The sequence below is a fragment of the Zalophus californianus genome, chromosome 8, assembly GCF_009762305.2.
Source record: "Zalophus californianus isolate mZalCal1 chromosome 8, mZalCal1.pri.v2, whole genome shotgun sequence".
NCBI lineage: Eukaryota > Metazoa > Chordata > Mammalia > Carnivora > Otariidae > Zalophus > Zalophus californianus.
Genome location: NC_045602.1, coordinates 51,124,211 through 51,144,607, shown reverse-complemented (window position 1 = coordinate 51,144,607; position 20,397 = coordinate 51,124,211). Strand labels below are relative to the sequence as shown.

At 35.8% G+C, this 20,397-nt stretch overlaps 1 protein-coding gene and 1 long non-coding RNA gene across 6 annotated transcripts in view; one reads left to right on the top strand and one right to left on the bottom strand.

Annotated features, from left to right (window-relative positions):
* LOC113937167 overlaps nt 1–19,077 on the top strand; it is a 48,994-nt gene extending 29,917 nt beyond the window's left edge. The window contains exons 2-4 of one of the 2 annotated variants that reach the window (XR_003524526.1): nt 1,727–1,864; nt 11,227–11,303; nt 18,753–19,077. This is a non-coding gene — a long non-coding RNA (uncharacterized LOC113937167). Of the gene's footprint in view, nt 1–1,726; nt 1,865–11,226; nt 11,304–12,661; nt 12,868–18,752 lie in introns of those variants that run through there. The other variant, XR_003524525.1, reaches the window with a different exon arrangement.
* The window catches only part of EXOC6B (exocyst complex component 6B), a 610,253-nt gene that overhangs the window by 199,435 nt on the left and 390,421 nt on the right, over nt 1–20,397 (bottom strand). The gene's annotated exons all lie outside the window — the stretch shown is intronic.

Genomic DNA, 20,397 nt, shown 5'->3' with positions numbered 1-20,397 from the left:
GTTCCCTCTCTCGCTGTGTCTCTCTCTGTCAAATAAATAAATAAAATCTTAAAAAAAAAACTCTATTTCATATGTCATACATTGCAGATAAGATGCTATAGAGGCACTAGATTATTTTATCCTCCTCAGTAGAGTTTTGAGTTTTGTTTAGGCAGGCAGTTAAATTATTAGTGGATCACTTTCATTTTTGTCAGGCTTGTTAAAGTTATAGTGAGTCTATTTTAATTTCACCTTTTATCTTAGGAACTTGTTCTTAATCCCTGCAAATGGCTTTACTGATGTTTAAACTGAAAGACCACGTGCTCATCAGGTCTCTCCATGGGTCCAATCCTCAATGTTTCTCTGCTGTGCAACGCCAGAATATTTGCTCAACTATTAATATTCCAGCAGCTGATGTCTTCTACAGCTTCAGAGTGTGCCCTATTCATGTGAAGCTTAGAAATTAGCCAGGAACTGAAGAGGAATTTTATAAAGACATTTTGGGGGATTCTTTCTTTCTTATTTGGTATCCTGTTCCTCTGAAACCAATTGTTATTTACATCCCAAGCAATGATCCCTTCATTTTTTTTGACAATTCTCTGGTTTTATATTTTGTATATAAATATACAAATATAAATATAAAAATATTTATAACTAGAGAATAAGTCTGTTATGAGCTATGAGATCACAAGTAGAACTAAAAAGGATCTTTTTAATTTGCCAATATATAAAACCAGAAAAAACTATAATAGACATTTAAAGAATTTCTCCCTTGCCAATAATCTTATATGCCCTAGTCTTGATTTCCATTATCAGCTTGGCAAACATTTTTGCTTTATAAAGAAAATGCACTCATATATGGGTCTTATGAACTCAAATTCGCAATAAAGGATAAAAGGTACAGTCAATCAGTACATTCCCATTACAAAACAACAAAAACACAAGCAAACGCCTTGACTTGCATGTTCGACTGCCATAGATCAAAATAGTGTTAAGAGCAAAAACAAACAAATAGAAAAATATATAAAGGTAAACAGACAAATTACAGATATGTGGTTTAATGAAAACAAACATTAAATATGATGCCCTAAAACACTGACGTTATTCTTCACCTCAGTTTTGTCATCTGAAAAATAGAACTGTTACAATGGTTAAATAAAAAGAATTCCTATGTAGTATTCACCACAGTATCTGACTTACATTAAGTACTCAGTAAATGTCTTATGAATATTATAATTTTTATTCCTCTGATCCTGAGTATGGAAAACAGTTGACAAGACATTGGGTATATTTGCTTAAAATGTAAGTATTTTATGAGTTCATAATATTTTACTATTTACGCCTTTTATAGAGTCATATGATTTTCTTCTTTTTAACCAAAAAAATTCTGTCACGCAAAGAAGTGGAAAGTGTACTTCCCGTTCTGAAGCAAATCAAGGAGAACATGCAATTAAGTGCTAAATTGAGCAGAATAAACTCTAAGTGCTATATGATTTTAGAAGAAATGGTTACGAGGCCAAAATAGTCAGAGAAGGCTTCACAAAAGTGGTAGGATTTTCTGGGTGACCTTCATTACATCCCAATAACAACAACATGGAAATGTTTCCGAGTGGCTTCCAATTTGAAATGTGGTCATATAAAGTACTCTACAAATAACAATTATTACTATACAAACCTCCATAGAATAAGAAGTCCTCATAATGAGAAATAAAAACTCTTCCTTTCTCTTTCCTCAATTCCTGTTCAGGTTAAAGGTCAACTTCATCAAGTCATCTCATTAACACAGAAATGTCTTTGAAGGTATTCAGTCTTTGCCATGCTTGACATTTCACCAAGATGCCAAAGAATCAGATTCAAATATTAATGAGCAAAAGGTCACAATGAGGTAATCTCCAAAGTTCTATTAGTTCCTGTTTTCTGACCCTATCCAATTCCCCTTCTCCTTCTCCAGTCCTCTCTTACCACTTATATTTACAATCACTGGCTTCATTTCAAGATATACCCTCTAACCTGGAATTTCACTTGAAGTGAATTTTAAGTGGAGGCCTCCCAGATGCTAATTCCCAATCCAAGGGTGATCTGTAGAGGCATCAAGTTAAAATAAAAAGAAGAGAGAGAATCAGCTAAAAACTATATCGAATTTTGATATTTAACTGCTAGATCAAAATTTTAAAAGAGAAATGAGAAAGAAAAATAGGAAAAATAAAAAAGAAACACTCTCTTTCAAACTTTCCAATAAGCTATTTAATAATGTGACAAAGCAGAGCATATTAAAATATTAACCAAAGCTTCCAGGAAAACCTCTATAATCTCAATTGTTTATTCAAGACCTTTACAAACCTCATAAAAAATTAAGTGGGCTTGGAAAAAACACACCACAGCCATAGGAGAAAGTTTACAAAACACAATGGTACAGACGCCTAACTGTCTGCCAGCCAGTCGCTTTTAACTTCCACATACAACTTATTACTCAGTTCCTAACTGGTCAATACCCTAAATAAGAGCATTTCTCCTCCCAAACACCTCATTAGTCTGAGTTTCTTTTTTGCTTTTTTGAGCTAACGTATCCTGTAGGTGCTTTGGTTCATTATTTTCTGCCAATACAAATACTTCATTTCAGAATATTTAAAACCTTAGGTTTCTCTGAGGGAAATCATTTAAGATCTTCTTTACAAAAATTTCATTAGCTCTCTAATTAATCTTACTATGGGAGAACAGTGCCTGAGCCACCATGTCCATTTTATGGTAAGTGGTAGTGAAAACAAGACAAGACTAGAGTGGAAGTGATACTACAGAGAAAGAGCAAGGACTTTGGTTCATATTAATTTAGGTTCAAATCCCAGCCCTATCACTTATGCGACCTCTAGGAAAGTTATTTAATCTTGGTTAGACTTAGCCTGTTCATTGGTAAAGTGGCAATAATGACACCAACCTCGCAGAAATTTATGCAATAAATGGGATAATAGAATGTAGAGACCAGTACAGTTATCTGGCACATATGAGGGCCTCAATGAGTGGTAGGTGGTTTATTATAAAATGTTCTTATCTTTGGGAGGAGTAGTGCAGATAGCTCAAGGAAATTTTTAAATGAAAATTTATTTGGGTCCCAGGCGGAATTAAATATTCCACATTTTCTGAGAGGCGGTTACAGAAAAATTCAACATACAAGTTCTAATGTGAGCTAGATTCAATCAACTTTCATACATGTAGAAATCCACTCTGAGTTACTCCTGTCATAGGAAATCAAGGATGAAATATGAATATTTCACTCAGTCTCATTTTGGGAGAACAAATGCTCTTAAACCATTTATATTCTAAGGAAACACACTGCATATTCTCCCCATCCCCATCTTTTTCCCTTCTGAATGGCCCTACAGGAGCTGTAAAGAGGAAACTTTTCATCATAGTGTATCTGTGTGAAAGCACCAAAATATGTTAACAATTAGAAAAGAGGAAACCTGAAAGACTGCCTTGTTAATTAAGGAACTTGCTATCAAAGAACTCATTAAAAGGTAATGAAACCAAATGGCTATTAAAATAAATACCCACTGAATAAAGATCGCCTGGCTAACAGCCCTTCAGAATAGCTTTTTACAAACACTCCTAATAGAAAAGAGCCAGAAAAAGATGAAAAGCCACAATAATGCTAAAACCAAGATTGAAAAAAATAGGGATGAAGTTATCCTAAGAAGGAGGTAGAAGCTGAATTAAGAAAAATGTTCCTAGAATTTATAATATGGTGCATCAAACACTCTTGAAAAGTCTTCTACCATCTATCCCTTCATCTCAGAGACCCTGAGCATTACCTAATACAGAGCTAGGCAGCTGTTCTCTATACTTGGTACTCCTGGCCATTAAAAATGTGGTTCCCCCTATTCCTCAGGTGTCCCTCAACTACCCCCAGCCACCCAGTTTCTTTCTTAAATTTAAGCAGAAGCTGTATATCTTGAAGAGATGGCATAAAGTTGTAGTTAAAGGAAAACTGTTGAAATATAATGGAATCTTAGAGGCACAGTCCTGTCAGCACAGTAAGAACAAGAACTGAAGAATCTCTGTAACAGGACATGCTAGAAATTGACCATTTACGGGGGTCCTGGATGGCTCAGTTGGTTAAGTGTCTGCCTTTGGCTCAGGTCATGATCCCAGGGTCCTGGGATTGAGCCCCACATTGGGCTCCCTGCTCAGTGGGGGGTCTGCTTCTCCCTCTGCTTCTCCCTCTGCCTCTCCCCCTGCTTATGCTCTGTCAAATAAATAAATAAAATATTAAAAAAAAAAAAAAGAAATTGACCGTGTACATGGTACTCCACAAGTTTAGAAAGTTTTTAGAGAAGTTGACAATGGTCATAGGAAGACACCACCTCCACTCAAAAAATACGTGCAGACTATGTTAGTTGCCTATTTGTTATCCCTGCTCCCTTCTACATTAACAAAATAATCCTTGGCAATACAAACAGAATAATTATGTTTCTCAGCCTCCTGTCAGAATGAAAGGCAAATGATTTGAAAGCAGAAATGTCTTCAGAAACCCTTTTGCCTGCTCCCTCCTTTCTGCTGTCTAGGGACATAATGGCTAAATTTCTCCAGCTACCTTGAAACCTTGAGGAAAAGGTCAAGAGGTTATAAACGCCTTAGTCGTGACATTCCTGAGCCTCTATGTGATTATGATTACTGGAATTGTTATTATGTGAGAAAATACACTCTTAGGCATGAAAGCCACTGAAGCTGATTAGCTGTAATAACTGATAACTTAAAAGCCCGTAGAATCAGGAAATCAGAGAAGAGATGTGCGTGCATATCATTATGCACACAAATAGTTTGGGAAAGGAATGAGACTGCCATTAAATGGGGCAGAGAAAAGGACGAAAAGCTGTCCACTCTCTTTGTTTTTTGACAAGGATACAATGTGTAAAGAACTATATCTGAGGTCAAGTAGGAGAATAAAATACTAGCACATAGCCCAAGTAAAAATGCCACAAAATGAAAAAAAAAGGGGGGGTTATAGCAATCTGTGGAGGTTAATTTTATGCATCAACTTGACTGGGTCACAAGGTGCTCAAATATACGGTCGAACATTAAACTGGGTATGTTTGGGAGAGTATTTTTAGATGAGCTTACCATTTAAATCAATAGACTGAGTAAAGCAGATTCCCCTCCCTAATGTGGGTGGGCCTCATCCAACTAGTTGAAGGCCTGAACAGAACAAAAAGGCATATCTTCCCGTGAGTAAGAAGGAACTCCTGCCTAACTGCCTTGAGCTGGAACATCAGTCTTTTCCAGCCTTTAGACTTGAATAGCTCTTACTAGGTCTTGAGCCTCCAGGCTTTCACTCCAGAACTTACACAAACTTCCTGGGTCTCCAGCTTAAGAACTGCAGATCTTAGGACTCCTCAGGAGCCAAAATCACAGAGGCCAATTCCAGTAATAAACCTTTTACACACACAATAAACCTTTTATACACACATACAAACACACACACACACACACACACACACACACACACACACACACACACACACACCTTATTGGTTCTGTTTCTCTAGAGAATCCTAATACAGCATCTAAAAGACTCACAGAGGGTGCCTGGGTGGCTCAGTTGGTTAAGCGACTGCCTTCGGCTCAGGTCATGATCCTGGAGTCCCGGGATCGAGTCCCGCATCGGGCTCCCTGCTCAGCAGGGAGTCTGCTTCTCCCTCTGACCCTCTTCCCTCTCGTGCTCTCTATCTCTCATTCTCTCTCTCTCAAATAAATAAATAAAATCTTTAAAAAAAATTCTTATAAAATAAAAAACTCACAGAATTCTCAAGTCTCAGAAAATCATATATTAGAGGATAAAAAGGAAACTTCCAAGAAGTTCATTGGTATTATCATCTAAAAGATAAAATAAATCATTTCCAATAAAAAAGGAGCATAAAGCGATAGGAGAAAACAGTGTGAGGTGAAATAACATGATAAATCCAAAAGTCAACAGGAAATATAAAGAGAGATGGATAAGATAAAAGTGTTATAAGAATACCAAAAGCATAGTAACTAAATTGAGTTCCATATGACAGGGAATAAGTGCAGGCTTTACGCTATGGAAAATTAACCTAGTTATGTGGAAAACAAACATGAGACATTCTCCCAGAACTTGGTATGAAGGTAAAAATGATAATAGAAAAGATGATCAATTTGAACACAGAAGATAAAGTTAGCATCAGGTCAAATGATGTTTGTAAAGGGGAGCCAAGAAAAAAATGAAACATTAAGAATAATCAATATAGGGGCACCTGGGTGACACAGTTGGTTAAGTGTCTGACTCTTGGTTTCAGCTCACATCATGATCTCAGGGTCATGAGATCGAGCCCCACATCAGGCTCTGTGCTCAGTGCGGAGTCTGCTTAAGACTCTTTCTCCCTCTCCCTCTGTCCCCCCACCCTAAGATAAATAAATAAAATCTTAAAAAAAAAACAACAATCAATGTATCAGAAAAATATTTACAGAAAAATACAAGCATTCAGGTAGAAAATTAGGTTGTTTACCAAAATCAGATTTCTCTACTGCAACACTAAAAGGTAGATGACAGTGGAACAAGTACAGAGTATCAAAGGTCAAAAAAGTGACATAAAAATTATTTTGATCAAGCTAAAAGGTGAGAAGAAAACAACATGAAATGTACAGGCCTCACAAAATATGAAACAAATATCTTTACTTAAAGGTATGCATTGTGAAAGCCATAGTCTAAAGCAAACTAACTGAAAGTGAGATAAATTTAACAGTTGTCTTAAAAGTGAGTGTAAATTTCAGTATTCACTGTTGGAAAAAGACATAATATAGAAAATAACACTGTAATAATAATAGTAATACTCAATCTAAAACACTGGGAAATACTAAAAATATAGGAGAGGAAAAAGGGGATAATGAAAATGTGTTGATAAACCACTTAGACTAAAAAGTCACAAATAAAACTTTTCACACTAATTCTAACACTAAGAGAATTATAAAGTTGAAGAATATTTTGAAAAAAAAAAAAAAAGAAAGGACTTACATTCTTCAAAGCCCTGGGGATGTGCAAGGCTAAAAAATATGGCATATGCACCAAAATGAAAGAAACAAAAGGAACTTTAAAAAAGAGAAAGAACAAAACTACACACTTATAACCAAGTAAACAGCTCAATAGTTGTGTATCATTTAAATTATCTTATTAAAAGTATGAAACTCACTTTTCTCCAAAATAAATAAATTATCTTATTAAAAGACAAAGATGAGATTAAAAAAATGGATGAAACTGACAGAATAATGGGTAAAGGCATATAAAGAAACAGCAAATGTAAAAGAAGAGGTAGTAACATATTTATAAGACATAAGTTCAAATTCAAGGCAAATGTTATTAAACAAAATGGTCATTTCCTATCAGCATTCTAAAATAAAGATCTCACTGCCACAAGCCCTAACACGACACATAATATTGCATGAGAATGCATTAAAAAAAACTGTAGAACAGGGAAAGTACCAAAAACCACAGGCAGCACAATGACAGTAAGAGATCTTGACAGAATACACTTGAGACTTTGACAGATCAACCAGAAAAAAATTATCATGGTAAGCGAGGCCTGAATAATAATGTAGTATCATAGATTTTAAAAGACACATATGTTGAACTTTGTGTGTTGTGGTCAGGAAATGTCTTCTAATCAGTAAATGGGATAATGTCCAATGAAATCTTAAAGAACTTTGCAGCACCGGTGCTTGAACAAATGGGTAGCCATATGCCTAAACATAAACCTCAACTGTTTCATCATTCTGATATATAGAAGAAAATACCTAAATGGATCATATACCCAAACAGAAAAAGTTATAGTTTCAAATCTTCTAGAAAAAATACAGAAGAAAAGTTTTTAAAACTCAGAGTACAGGATTTCTTAGGCAGGACACAATGAAAAGCTAAGGATTTGGGATATATATAGAACTGAATATAGAAACTGAAATAGAACTGGTATCCAGAATATATAAAATACTCTTCCAACTTAATAAGAAAAATAGCCCAGTGTAAAATATGGGGAAAAGATTTGATTAGGCACTTGATAAAAGAAGATCTATGAACAGCCAATGAGCATATGAAAGGGCTCACTAGCAGGAGGTACTGGGGAAATGATAAAACAACAAAAAATGCCAGTATCTACCCATTAGAGTGACCTTTAGAGTGACTAAAATGAACAAAAAGGATGACAATACCAAATGTTGACAAGAATTTTGAGCAACTGGAACTTTCATACATTGGTTTTAGAAACATAAAATGGTATAGCTACCATTAAAGACCATTTGGCACTTTCTTACAAAGTTAAAAACATACATTTATTTACCGTTTGACACAAATGCAAATTAAAATTAAAATGAACACATGGATTAATTCTTAACATCACAAAAATGGAGAAAACTAGACATGATGTGCCTCCCAACTCAACGCAATTAGAAATATACATAAATATTTATAAAATATTTTTATCAAAATTATATCTATATTTAACCACCAACTTAATGAAAATAGCACAGAAGAACATGTTTAGTGATATCACAGGGATGTACCACGGGAAATCTTATAAAATAAGTAGCTAATTTTCCTTAACAAATAACTAACAAAGCATTAAAAAAAATGAACAGTATCTACAAATAAAAAGAGACTTAGGAGCCTTCCAATGACAATACAGCTGATATAAAGCAAATCTTGCCATCAAGACCCACTGTAAAACTTGATGAAATAACACAAACAAAACAAAATAAAAACAGCTGTTTGAAGGCACCAGAGAGCAATGGAAGACACAAAGATTTACGGAAACAAAAGAGAAAAGTTAAACACTGAGGTGACCTGGAATTTCTCCAGTGTTTCTTCCCCTTGGGGAATTTGCTTATTCCCAACACGGGGGCATGGAGGCTGAGAAGAAAACTGGAGCTGCTCAATCATGTGGAGTCAAATAATAATGGATTCAGCACTCTTACGCCAGGCTCCCCCCAAACAAAGACAGTCAAAATTAGGGAATAAGATGATGTTGGAGGAAAGTGTAGGGCAGAGAAATGAGATTGACATTCTTTATATTGTTTGCTTTTACTTAATCCTAAACTGTAAAGGGGGCATGAAACAGAAACAACAATCAGGAAGACCTGCCAAGAGGTGAGAAAGCCAAGCAGAATTTAAGCAGTCTCACGGGGCTAGGCAGAAGTTTGGAGATCAAGGTCCACCAAGGAGGAAGGGTCCTGGCAAACAGCCCAAGATTCAAGCTGAGATTCCAGCAGGACTAGACCTTATGATTACGTGTAAACAAGAAACATACTAAAGTTTATAAAGCCTTAAGGGTAGCCTACTTTGCAGCGAGAATATTGGTCCAGAACTTTAAAAAATTATCAGAAGTATCAAATGACAGAAATATATCATGAGAGGAGGTGGGGCAAAACAAGATAAAAACAGAAAACAAAAACCCTTGGGTAATTAAGATATTATAATTATCAATATGAAATAATGTTTAAAAAACTGGTAACGAGATAGATAATTTTAGACCAGAGATCTATCAACAGAAAACTGATAAAAGGGGCACCTGGGTGGCTCAGTCATTAAGCGTCTGCCTTCGGCTCAGGTCATGATCCCAGGGTCCTGGGATAGAGCCCCATATCAGGCTCCCTGCTCGGCGGGAAGCCTGCTTCTCCCTCTCCCACTCCCCCTGCTTGTGTTCCCTCTCTTGCTGTGTCTCTCTCTGTCAAATAAATAAATAAAATCTTTAAAAAAAGAAGAAAAAAGAAAACTGATAAAAATTCTAAACTGAAAAACACAATTCCTGAAACTGGGAACTCAAAAGATGTTTTTAATGACATATTAGATACAGCAGAAGGATTAATTTACTAGAAGATGGGTTCAACCAAATATTCAGGCTCCAAGAAAGAAAATCAGATGTATAGAACAGAAAATGTTGTAAGAAACGTATGAAACACGGTAAAAAATCTAATATATTTTTAATAGAGCTAATGTAACTAAAGTCCTAGGAAGAAAGTGAAAAAAGAAAGAATTGGACAGAAAAAAAAGTTGATGAGAACCTGGCTGGGAATTTTTCAAAACCAATGAAGGACATTAAGCCCCAAATCCAAGAAGCTCTATGAATGTCCAATAAAATAAATAAGAAGAGTCCCACATCTAGAAACATTATAGTGCAAATACACATAATTAAAGGAAACAAGAAAATATTCCTTTCTATTCCTAGTTGTCTGAGTGTTTTTACCACAGAAGAGTGTTGTATTTTTTTAAGATCACTTTTCTGTAAGAGTTGAAATGATAATGTAGTGTTCTTCCTTCACTCATTAATGTAGTGTATTACCCGACTGCTTCCCTTATGGACCAGTACTGCATTCCCAGGTAAGATCCCAGTTGGTCAGGGTGTACAATACCTTCAATATTACTGGGTTCACTTTGCTAGTATTTTATTGAGGGTTTGTCCTTTTATATTTATGCAGAATATTGGTCTGTAACTTTCTCTTCTTGTGATGTCTTTATTTGGCTTTGGTATCAGGGTTAATGTTGGGCTCATGGAATGAGTTAGGAAGTGTTCCCTGCTCTTCTATTTTTCGGCCGAGTTTATGGAGGATTGGTATTAATTCCTTTTAAATGTTTGGCAGAATTCTCCAGTGAAGCCATCTGGTCCTAGACTTCACTAGGAGGTTTTTGATTACGGATTTAATCTCTTTACTTATTATATAGTCTATTACAATTTTCTCTTTCTTCTGGAGCCAGTTTAGATAATGTGTGTTTCTAGAAATTTGTCCTTTTCATCTAGGTTATCTGTAGTTGCCATAAATTATAACATTTCTATACATTTAATACATATTGTGTACCCAATAAGATACATTTGTAATTCTTTTTTTAATTTAATTTATTTAAATTAAAATTTAAATTAATTAATTTATTTAATAAATTAATATTTATAAATTTATTAAATTTAAATTCTTTAAATTTGTCTTTTAAATCCAGTAGGAATGCAAAGTAGAGATAAAAAGCCCCCTTCCTCCCAAATACTGATTCTTATATATATTTACCTTTACTGGAAATCTTTATTTCTTCATATAGCTTCAAGTTACTGTCTGGTGCCCTTTCATTTAACCTAAAGGAATCCCTTTAGCATTTCTTGTAGGAATGAACTACTTCAGCTTTTGTTTATTTCTACATCATTTTTAAAGGACGGTTTTGTCAAATATGGAATTTTGGGTTGACAGGCTTTTTTTTTCTTTCAGCACTTTGAACATACAAACCTACTGCCTTCTGTTCTCCAAAGTTCCTGCTGAGAAAAGTGGAATAATTTGAGCATGAGGTAGGACTTAGACAGGTTAGAAGAAATATACATAATAATTTGCATAAAAGATATGCTCTGGTCCTTCTGCAGTCAGTAAACAGGGACCCACATTCATGAACATGGGCTGTTACTGCTTCAAAACTACCAACATGCTGGTGGGAAAGTGGGTAGAAGGCAAGTAAAAACACCACACAGATTTCCTACTGTTATCAGACTGCCTTTTTCTTGACTCAGCATTCATTTGGTCAATGTTTTTGTGGAGGGATGAGAGTTTGGAGCTGCCTACTCCACCATTTTCTTGATATCATTCCCAGAGACAACTCTTCTTAATTCAAGCAGCTGGGTCACAAGTATATGTCACAGATCAGAGTTCCCCAAACTGGTTTACAGAGACAGGTTCTATGGTTCTTGATGGGTCATTTTCCACATTTTTGTGATTGTCTAAAAACATAAATTAATTGTGGTTTGTTTTATCTGAATGCTTGTTTTTATAGCTGAAAACCATTATGTAATTTTAGTGTTTGCCCTTGCATTTGTGTTTACAATGAGAACAGTATCAAGTAATGGGATATTTTTGCCACTGAGCAAAAGGGCAGACATGGACCTTTATGCAATTGTATCAAGTGAAAGTCAAAATAGTTTGCCACATAGTATGAAAAAGTTTCATGATAAGTTAACTAGACAAAATTGGTAGAAAACTGAAAAATCATACATGTAACTTTGAAAATTCTGCATTGATACTAGATACTATTCGTGTTGGATACAGCAAGTTAGCTTTAGCAAAACCACAAAATTGATCTTATTAAGTTAATGTTGTTTATTCATTATAAATTTTTAGATTTAAGTTATGAATTTGTTTTAGGTTTATAGTTGTATGAGAATTGTATGGATAAGGTATTCATATCTACTTTCTGCTTACATACCTGTAAGTAACACTATCAAAAAAAATGGGAGAATTTGAGATCAAGAAATTTTTACACTGACAATATGACAGACTGAGCTGACACAAAACATAGAAATTATTAATTCAATATCATAGTATTTTTTAGTTAAAGAATTGAGTTTGAAAGAATAGGAAATATCTAGGTACTAGGGCAAAAAGAAAACAAAACAAAAACTAACTAACTAAAAACCAGAGGAATGTGCTCTGGAGCTGATTCTGCTCAGATCTCAGAAGAACATGAGGCCAGAATTACCTAACAGCTACATACTGGATTTTAATATCAATACAGGGATAGACCTCAGGTTCCACAGAAGAATGGAGATATAAACTAGACTCCTGCCATCTTAGCTGCTAAAACAACACAGTACCTGCTGCTACAATAAAGTACCACAGACTGGATGGCTTATAAACATCAGAAACTTATTTCTCATAGTTCTGGAGACCAGAAGTCCAAGATCAGGGTGCAAACATGACTGGATTCTGCTGAAAGCCATCGTTTGAGTTGCTGCAGACTGCCAACCTCTTACTGTATCCTCACTTGGTGAGAAGAAAACAAGCTGGCTTTCTGGCCTCTTCTTATAAGAGCACTAAGATTTATGGGGCATCTGGGTGGCTCAGTCAGTTGAGCATCTGCCTTCGGCTCCAGTCATGGTCCCAGGGTCCTGGGATCGAGCCCCGTGTCGGGCTCCCCGCTCAATGGGGAGCCTGCTTTTCCCTTTCCCTCTGCCCCTCCTCCCCACTCTCGCTCTCTCACTCTCGCAAATAAAATAAAATCTTAAAAAAAAAAAGAGTGCTAAGATTTAGATTTCAATATATGAATTTTAGGGGGATACAAACATTAAGTCCATGACACTGCATACTTCTGAGACCTTGAAAGGCTATACTTTCAGTGAGAAGAGACCAGATTAAAGTGAAATGGAAGCTATAAATAAATAAATAAATAAATAAGCACTTGCTGTTGGGAAAAAAATAGTCTCCCATGAGAAATTAAAATCCAAGTGTTGGTGTGCTGTCAGAATATACAATACTCATGTAGTACAGGAATTTCTAAGCTGAAATATGAACAAAAAAATACAGTCCTGGATCACTGAAATTCCTGACACAACCAGGAAAAACAAAGGTAAAAGAGCTCAATAGGGACACTTTCATTAATCTAGGAAATATACATTCCCACAGAAAAACAATTCTTGCCAAAGATAAGTTCATAATCAAAAATTTAATACCACATGAAGAACTGATTTTCGGGGCACTTGGGTGGCTCAGTCGGTTAAGCATCTGCTTTCAGCTCAGGTCATGATCCTGGAGTCCCAGGATTGAGCCCCACATCGGGCTCCCTGCTCATTGGGATATCTGCTTCTCCCTCTGTCCCTCACCCTGCTCATACTCTCTCACTCTCTTGCTCTCTCTCTCTCAAATAAATAAAATCTTTAAAAAAAAGAACTGACTTTTCATGAGGTAGAGTCTCAAGATCAACAAAAAGAATAAAAAGCATAGAGACTTGAGACAAAAGAACTTTTGAAAGTTAAAATAAAAGATATATTTAAGATATTTAAGATGACAAACAAGATAAAAGGAATTCAAATAATTACAGAATAACAGAACATTATGAACAGACAGATATGAAAAAGAACCAAATAGGACTTTTAGAAAAATACACACTAAAATGTAAAATTCAATATATTATCTAAACAATAGATTGGACTACCAGACAAATATGATGAATTACATAGAATATGAGACAGAGACATAAAAAGATAAAAATCTTGGGGCACCCTGTATGGCTCAGTCATGATCTCAGGATCCTGAGATCAAGCCCCACCTGGGGCTAAGCACTGAGGGTGGAGCCTGCTTAGGAGTCTCTCTTTCCCTCTCTATCTGCCCCTCCTCCCACTCATGCTCTAAATTAATTAATTAATTAATTAATAAGATCTTTTTTAAAAAAAAGTGATAAGAAAGAAAAGAAAGTTTCCTACAAAGGAACAATGAAATCCGGCTGACAGCAACAGGAAGAGGCTGGAGGATAAGGAAATAATACCTCCACAAGGCAGAAGGAAAATAAGGCTTAATTTAGAATTCTAACACTAGTTAGAGACGAACTGGGGTAAAATAAGAACATTTTCAGATAAAAGGGTTTCATCCATCACTTAAATATGAGAAGACTGCTTAGGTAAAGACCAGAAGCCGACTGAGAGTAAGGTGATTTGGTGCAAGTCATGGATACATACTCCTTTAGTCTAGAGAAGACCTCAGTGGCCATCTGCCTAGACCCACAACAAGAATGACTACTACAGCATTACCACTGAGGGTGTCTAGAACTTCACACAAATACCTCCAAAGAAGCGAAGCTCACTAAATGAGAGACAACATATAACACTTTTGCCAGAAGGTTTTCCTGCCTTTTGTTCTACCTTCAAGAGCTAAGATAGCCCTTTGGCTAACTGAAGGAAACAATTATATGTCTTAAGCCTCTAAGTTATCTTTTCTTTAGGCTAGATATACCAAATTTTTTTTCAAATATCTCCATAAGATTCAGCTTCTAGTTTTTCTCTCTTTTTTTCTTTTGAGAGAGGGAGAGAGAGAGAGAGAGCATACTCGGGGGAGGAGGGGCAGAGGGTGAGGGAGAGAAAGAATCTTAAGCAGGCTCCACACCCAGCATGGAGCCCAACACAGGGCTTGATCTCACCATCCTGAGATCACGACCTGAGCTGAAATCAAGAGTCAGACTCTTAACCGACAGCCACACAGGCGCCCCAAGTTCCTAGTCCTTCCTATACAGTAGCATTTTCTTTTAGAAGCACTCCAAGTTATCAGCATCTTTTATAGAATATAAAATAAAAGCAGAATATTTGATCCAGGAATGCTCTGACCAGCATTGAGTAGAAGAGGATACTGTTCTAGATCAGTAGTTATTAAACTTTAGCATACATCAGAATTCCCTGGAGGACTTATTGAAACAGATTCCTAGGACAAAAGCTCCAGTTTCTGATTCAGCATGTCTGGGATGGGGCCCAAGATTTTGCAACTTTTTAACAAGTTATTTGGTGAAGCTGACACTGCTGTTCCAGGGACCACACTCCAAAAACTGTTAAATAATATTCTATAACACAATCTTAGATCAATTTAGCTTTTTTGTAGACCTATATAGTCTTGCTTATCCAACCTGAACTTGCAACCCACTCAAATTCTCAAGTTATTACAGGCACTACTGATTTGAATAACCTACTAAACATTCCCATTCCTTGTTTTCTAACTCTATTGAGAAAATCAACAAAAAGCATATTACAGATGGTAGATCATTAATGACATATTCATCTATGAAAGACAGTATATTATTCTTTATATTTTAGCTTTAGTTCATCAAGCTAAAAAGAGTTCCAGACCTCTGTCATCTCTAATTTATGAGTCAGGTTTCTTTGGTTATTTTTTTTTAGTTCTCTTGATGTCCTTTCCCTGACATTAACAGAACTCAAAGGCCCTGCAATGAGTAGTCTTCAAATTATTTTTTAATCCCATAACAACAGAATTGCTAAGGATGTCAAAAAACAATGAATCAACTACATAATGCTTTCCAAGGACCTTTGAAAAATAACTATTGGCTCCTCAACTATATGAATAGTTTATCTAACTATCCTATTACTAGTTGTCTAAAAAACCAGTTTTATAAATACTTACCTAAAACTGAAAAGAAATTACTTTCAAGTTTGAGTGCCTGACTCCAGTTAGCTAATGAGACAAGAAGACAGGAACACTGCCATTTCCATACCACATGGACAGAGGCTCTCTGTGCAGGGATATATTGATATGCTGAGAGAACAGCCTATCAAGGAACAGATGTACTCAGTGTCAATAGGTTACACTTGAGAAATTAATGACCTTCACTAGCTTTGCTAGTTATTTTTTCTGTGCCAACTTCTTGGGTACCAAAGTTTAATTCAAGTCAGTTAGACAGACCTAAGACAAATCCCAGAATACAACCTCCAAGTCTATAAAAGTTTACCAGTTCACCAAAATTGCCCAGCTCTGCTCCAACTTACCTCAATTCAAGATGCCTTGGTTAGTAGATGATCAGTAGTCAATTACTAGATTACATTATAACTTTTATAATTCTTTTTTTCCTACCTGATGTAAGACTCTATGCCCACTGCCTTAGCTGAATTAACCTGACAATAAGTACTCTCCTATCACTGAATTGGTGAAAATGTTTTTGGAAGGAATATGAACATGCTGTGTTTTTATATATCTAGCTTTTATGAAACATAATCAATTGCTATAGCAACCCTGAGGGATCCTTAAGATTCAGGTACTCATTTGCATTATCAAGTCAGGAAAGATAATGAGCCTTAAGGTTCTCCATGCAGCTAAATTAAAGAAGCCAAATCTTCTGACTACAGTTTTTGCCCCAATCTCTTAAATTTAGCTATGGGGTTCTGAAAATTTACAAATCAAAGAACAAACAAAGAAAAGATGCTGAGCCTGGGGTCCTGCAAAGAATACAGTGATCAAAGGCCAAATCATTGTGGTTGTGGGAAAGAAACGAGGTCTCCTCAAGTTAAAACAAAAAACTCAAAAAACTATGTCTGAAACATCTTGAAAACTCTTTAAAATGTACCGACACTGTAGTTTGAAGTGTATGGAAGATTTTCCATGTGTTTTTTGACTGCATTCAATCACAGACAGATGCTACAATTCACTGTCTCTAAGTGTCCAAAGTGTGATCAACAAATTTAGATCACAGCTTCTAGAATTAACCATGCCAATATAAAAGCCAACTGAACAAAACTATTGCAGAACACTCTTTCACTACACTAATGAGGAGGAATAGGTAGCACAGAGTGAAATTCTGACTATTGGCACTGAGCTTACAACAAAACAGGATCTTGAACTGTGAAAAATAACAGTAGTATGTATGGCATATATGGACTAGTGCCAAACAGCAATAATAGTTTTTACTCTATAACTTTCATTAGCAAAGTGCGGAGAAAGAGTGATTTTTTTCCTAGGAGATTTTGGAGGTTTAGCATCTTCAGGACTCTAGAGGTGAAAACAAAAACTTTGACCAATATTGATTTATCAGACAACTCACACTAGGTTATACAAGCTGTAATAACAAATAATTCCCAAATCTTCGTGGTTTACAACTACAAAGATTTATTTCTTACTCATGTTACATTGTCAGCTGGGGGCCAGGCTGCAGAAGCAGCCCCTTCCTGGCACAGAGGGAAGATAGCCATAGCAGACAATGTAATGATTCTCAAGGATTCTGCTGGAAGGTGACATCCATCCACTCTGCTTACATTTCATTGGACACAGGAAGTTACGTGGCCAAGCTTGAGGTCACTGGGTAGAGAATTTTAATTCTCTCACAAGGAGAGGCAGTAAATAATTAGAAAAAATAATAAGACCACAATCTGCCAACCAGTATTTGCTTTTTCCTTCTGCATACAAAATACACACACCCTGCTCCCCAGAGGGGATAACCAGAAACTCCTATCCAATCATGCCAACAGAGTCACAAAAAAGGCCATAATCTTGTAACAGACTCTTTTTAAAGTCCAAATCTGGCACTTTTTACTCTGAAGACCAATAAACCAAAAAGACAAGTGAGCTGCCCCTCAAACATCCAACCTATAATTGCAGAACAGGAATACCACAACTGGAATAATTTTCAATTTGGAAAGGGGAAGATAGGAAACACACAGCAGTCTCTTATCCATGTGAATTCTGAAACTTTGCTGGACAGAAGTTGTAAGAGCCACTTGCCCTGGGAGTAAAGAACATTCCTTAATTGGGGCCTGCAGTGACTTCCTTGTTCACTGCTTTCTGAGGCCGTTGGCTCTGCCCTCTGGGAAGACATTCATTTTTCTTGATTCTTGCTGGGTACTCAACTTTAATTGAATCTGAGGTTTTAACGCAAGTGTGCTGGCTTTAGCTCTAATGTGGTCTTTGATGGGTGGGTGAAATATAATGGGTTTCCATCCATTCATATAATTTTCAATTATATATTTTATCAGTTGAAAATGAGAAATAGTTAAACATGGTGACTCTTCAATTGCTAGAATTTCTAGATTCTCCCTATTCCCTTTACTCCCTGTTAATAAACAGGCCAATTCTCTCCTGAGTTTATCTCTGTTTGGTAAACAAATGAAGGCAATAGAAACCAGAGAACATTGGTCACATTTTGTTTCCCAAGCTCTCCTACTGCCTAATACCACATACTCAATCTGGCATATTATCTGATTTCCAGTTACCTTAGGTGACAAATTTCACCAAAAGTTTTATCATGGGAACCACCTTCTGCCTAGCCCCGAGGTCAATGTCAGATATTTTAGGTATTTTTGTATGTCTGTTTATTAAAGCAGTATCCCATTTAGTTATCAACTTCTGTATCAGTCAGCTTATACTCAGTTATGATACAACAAAAAACAACCCCTAAATCTCAGTGTTTTACAACTAAAGCTTAATCCTCACCCAAATTATTGTTAGCTAGGGATCAGCTGCTCTGCTTAATGTCATTTTTATTCTAGAACCAAGTTGGAAATGGGGCAGCTACGCTTTGGGACATTCTATGCACGTGGCAGAGGGAAAAGAGTGATGGAAGAACCACAGAATGTCTCTCACAGCTTCTTCTGAGAAGTAACATCTGAAACACTTCCATTTCACTAATCAGAGCAAGTCATATGGCCAAGGCTACACAGGGAAGGGAACTGAATATCTGCGAATGATACAATCTACTAGAACAATTAATCACAACAGACTGAATGCGGAAGCTGTAAGAAATCAGCTGTCTTCTATGAAGCTAGACAGTAAAAGGATTTGCAAAAATGTAAAACAATGATGCTCAGAAGAGTAAATTTGTTTAGAAAATAGTCATTATTCATTAAAACATTATTATATTGGGTTTATTATTACTCTTTTAAAATAAAATAATAAATACTTAAAGTCTTCTAAGACAATTCCTAATATGGCATACATGGATAGATATAAACAAACAAACAAAAGTCCTTTGGTGTACTCAGTAATTTTGGGGAGTATGAATAGTTCCCAAAACCAGAAAGTTTGAGAACTGCTGCTCTACAGGACAAACAACAGTAATAATCCAAGAACTGGTTGGGTTAAAATAGGTGCAGTTTGTAATTCACAGTGTCTGGCACAGAGTACACATTTAATAAATATTAAATATTATCGTTACTAATGATAACTAAAGGGATGAAAAATAAATGAAAACAAGAGAAAATTGTTACATAAACACAGTACTCAGCTTTTAAAAAAATCACAAAAGAACAATTTTTTATTTTAATAACAGGCAAATTCCTAAAGAATGTAGAACTCAAATGCTATATTAGTGGCACTCTGATGACAAAAGCAATGCATAATTGTGGTAAAAAAAAAAGTCATTAAACATTATAGAAATGTTTAAGGAAGAAAGGCAAAGTCCCTTGTAAATTCTACATTGCAGAGATAACAGACTGACCTCTAGAATTCTTTTTTCTAACCAATACATCTTGTGCGCGCGCGCACACACACACACACACACACACACACACACACATATTCTGGAAAAATGAGATGACACTAGACAAAACAAACTAACTTATAACATACTTTTAAAAAAAACCTAACACGTATCTTTTTTTAATTAGCCAACATACAGTATATCATTAGTTCTGATATAATGTTCAATGATGCACTAGCTGCATACAACATCCAGTGCTCATCACATCACATGCCCTCCCCAGTGCCCATCTCCCCACCCACCTCCCTTTCCACCACCCTCAATTTGTTTCCCTGAGTCAAGAATCCCTCATGGTTGGTCTCCCTCTGATTTCTTCCCATTCAGTTTTCCCTCCCTTCCCCTGTGGTCCTCTGCGTTATTCCTTATATTCCACGCATGAGTGAAACCGTATGATGTCTTTCTCTAATTCCTAACATGTATCTTAAATAAATTTTAATGTGCATTTATATTGATCTGTATCTTTAATTACATGGATGTATCAATCAATATCTGTTTAAGTCCTTATTATTTCCATATCATTGTTTAAAAAAATGCTATCTAAAGAACATTCTTACAGATATATTGTTGCCTATTCGTGATGATGTCTTGAAAATAATATATAAGAATGAAATTTCTAAGTAAAAGGGCACGGACACAGAATTTTAATAAATGAAGTA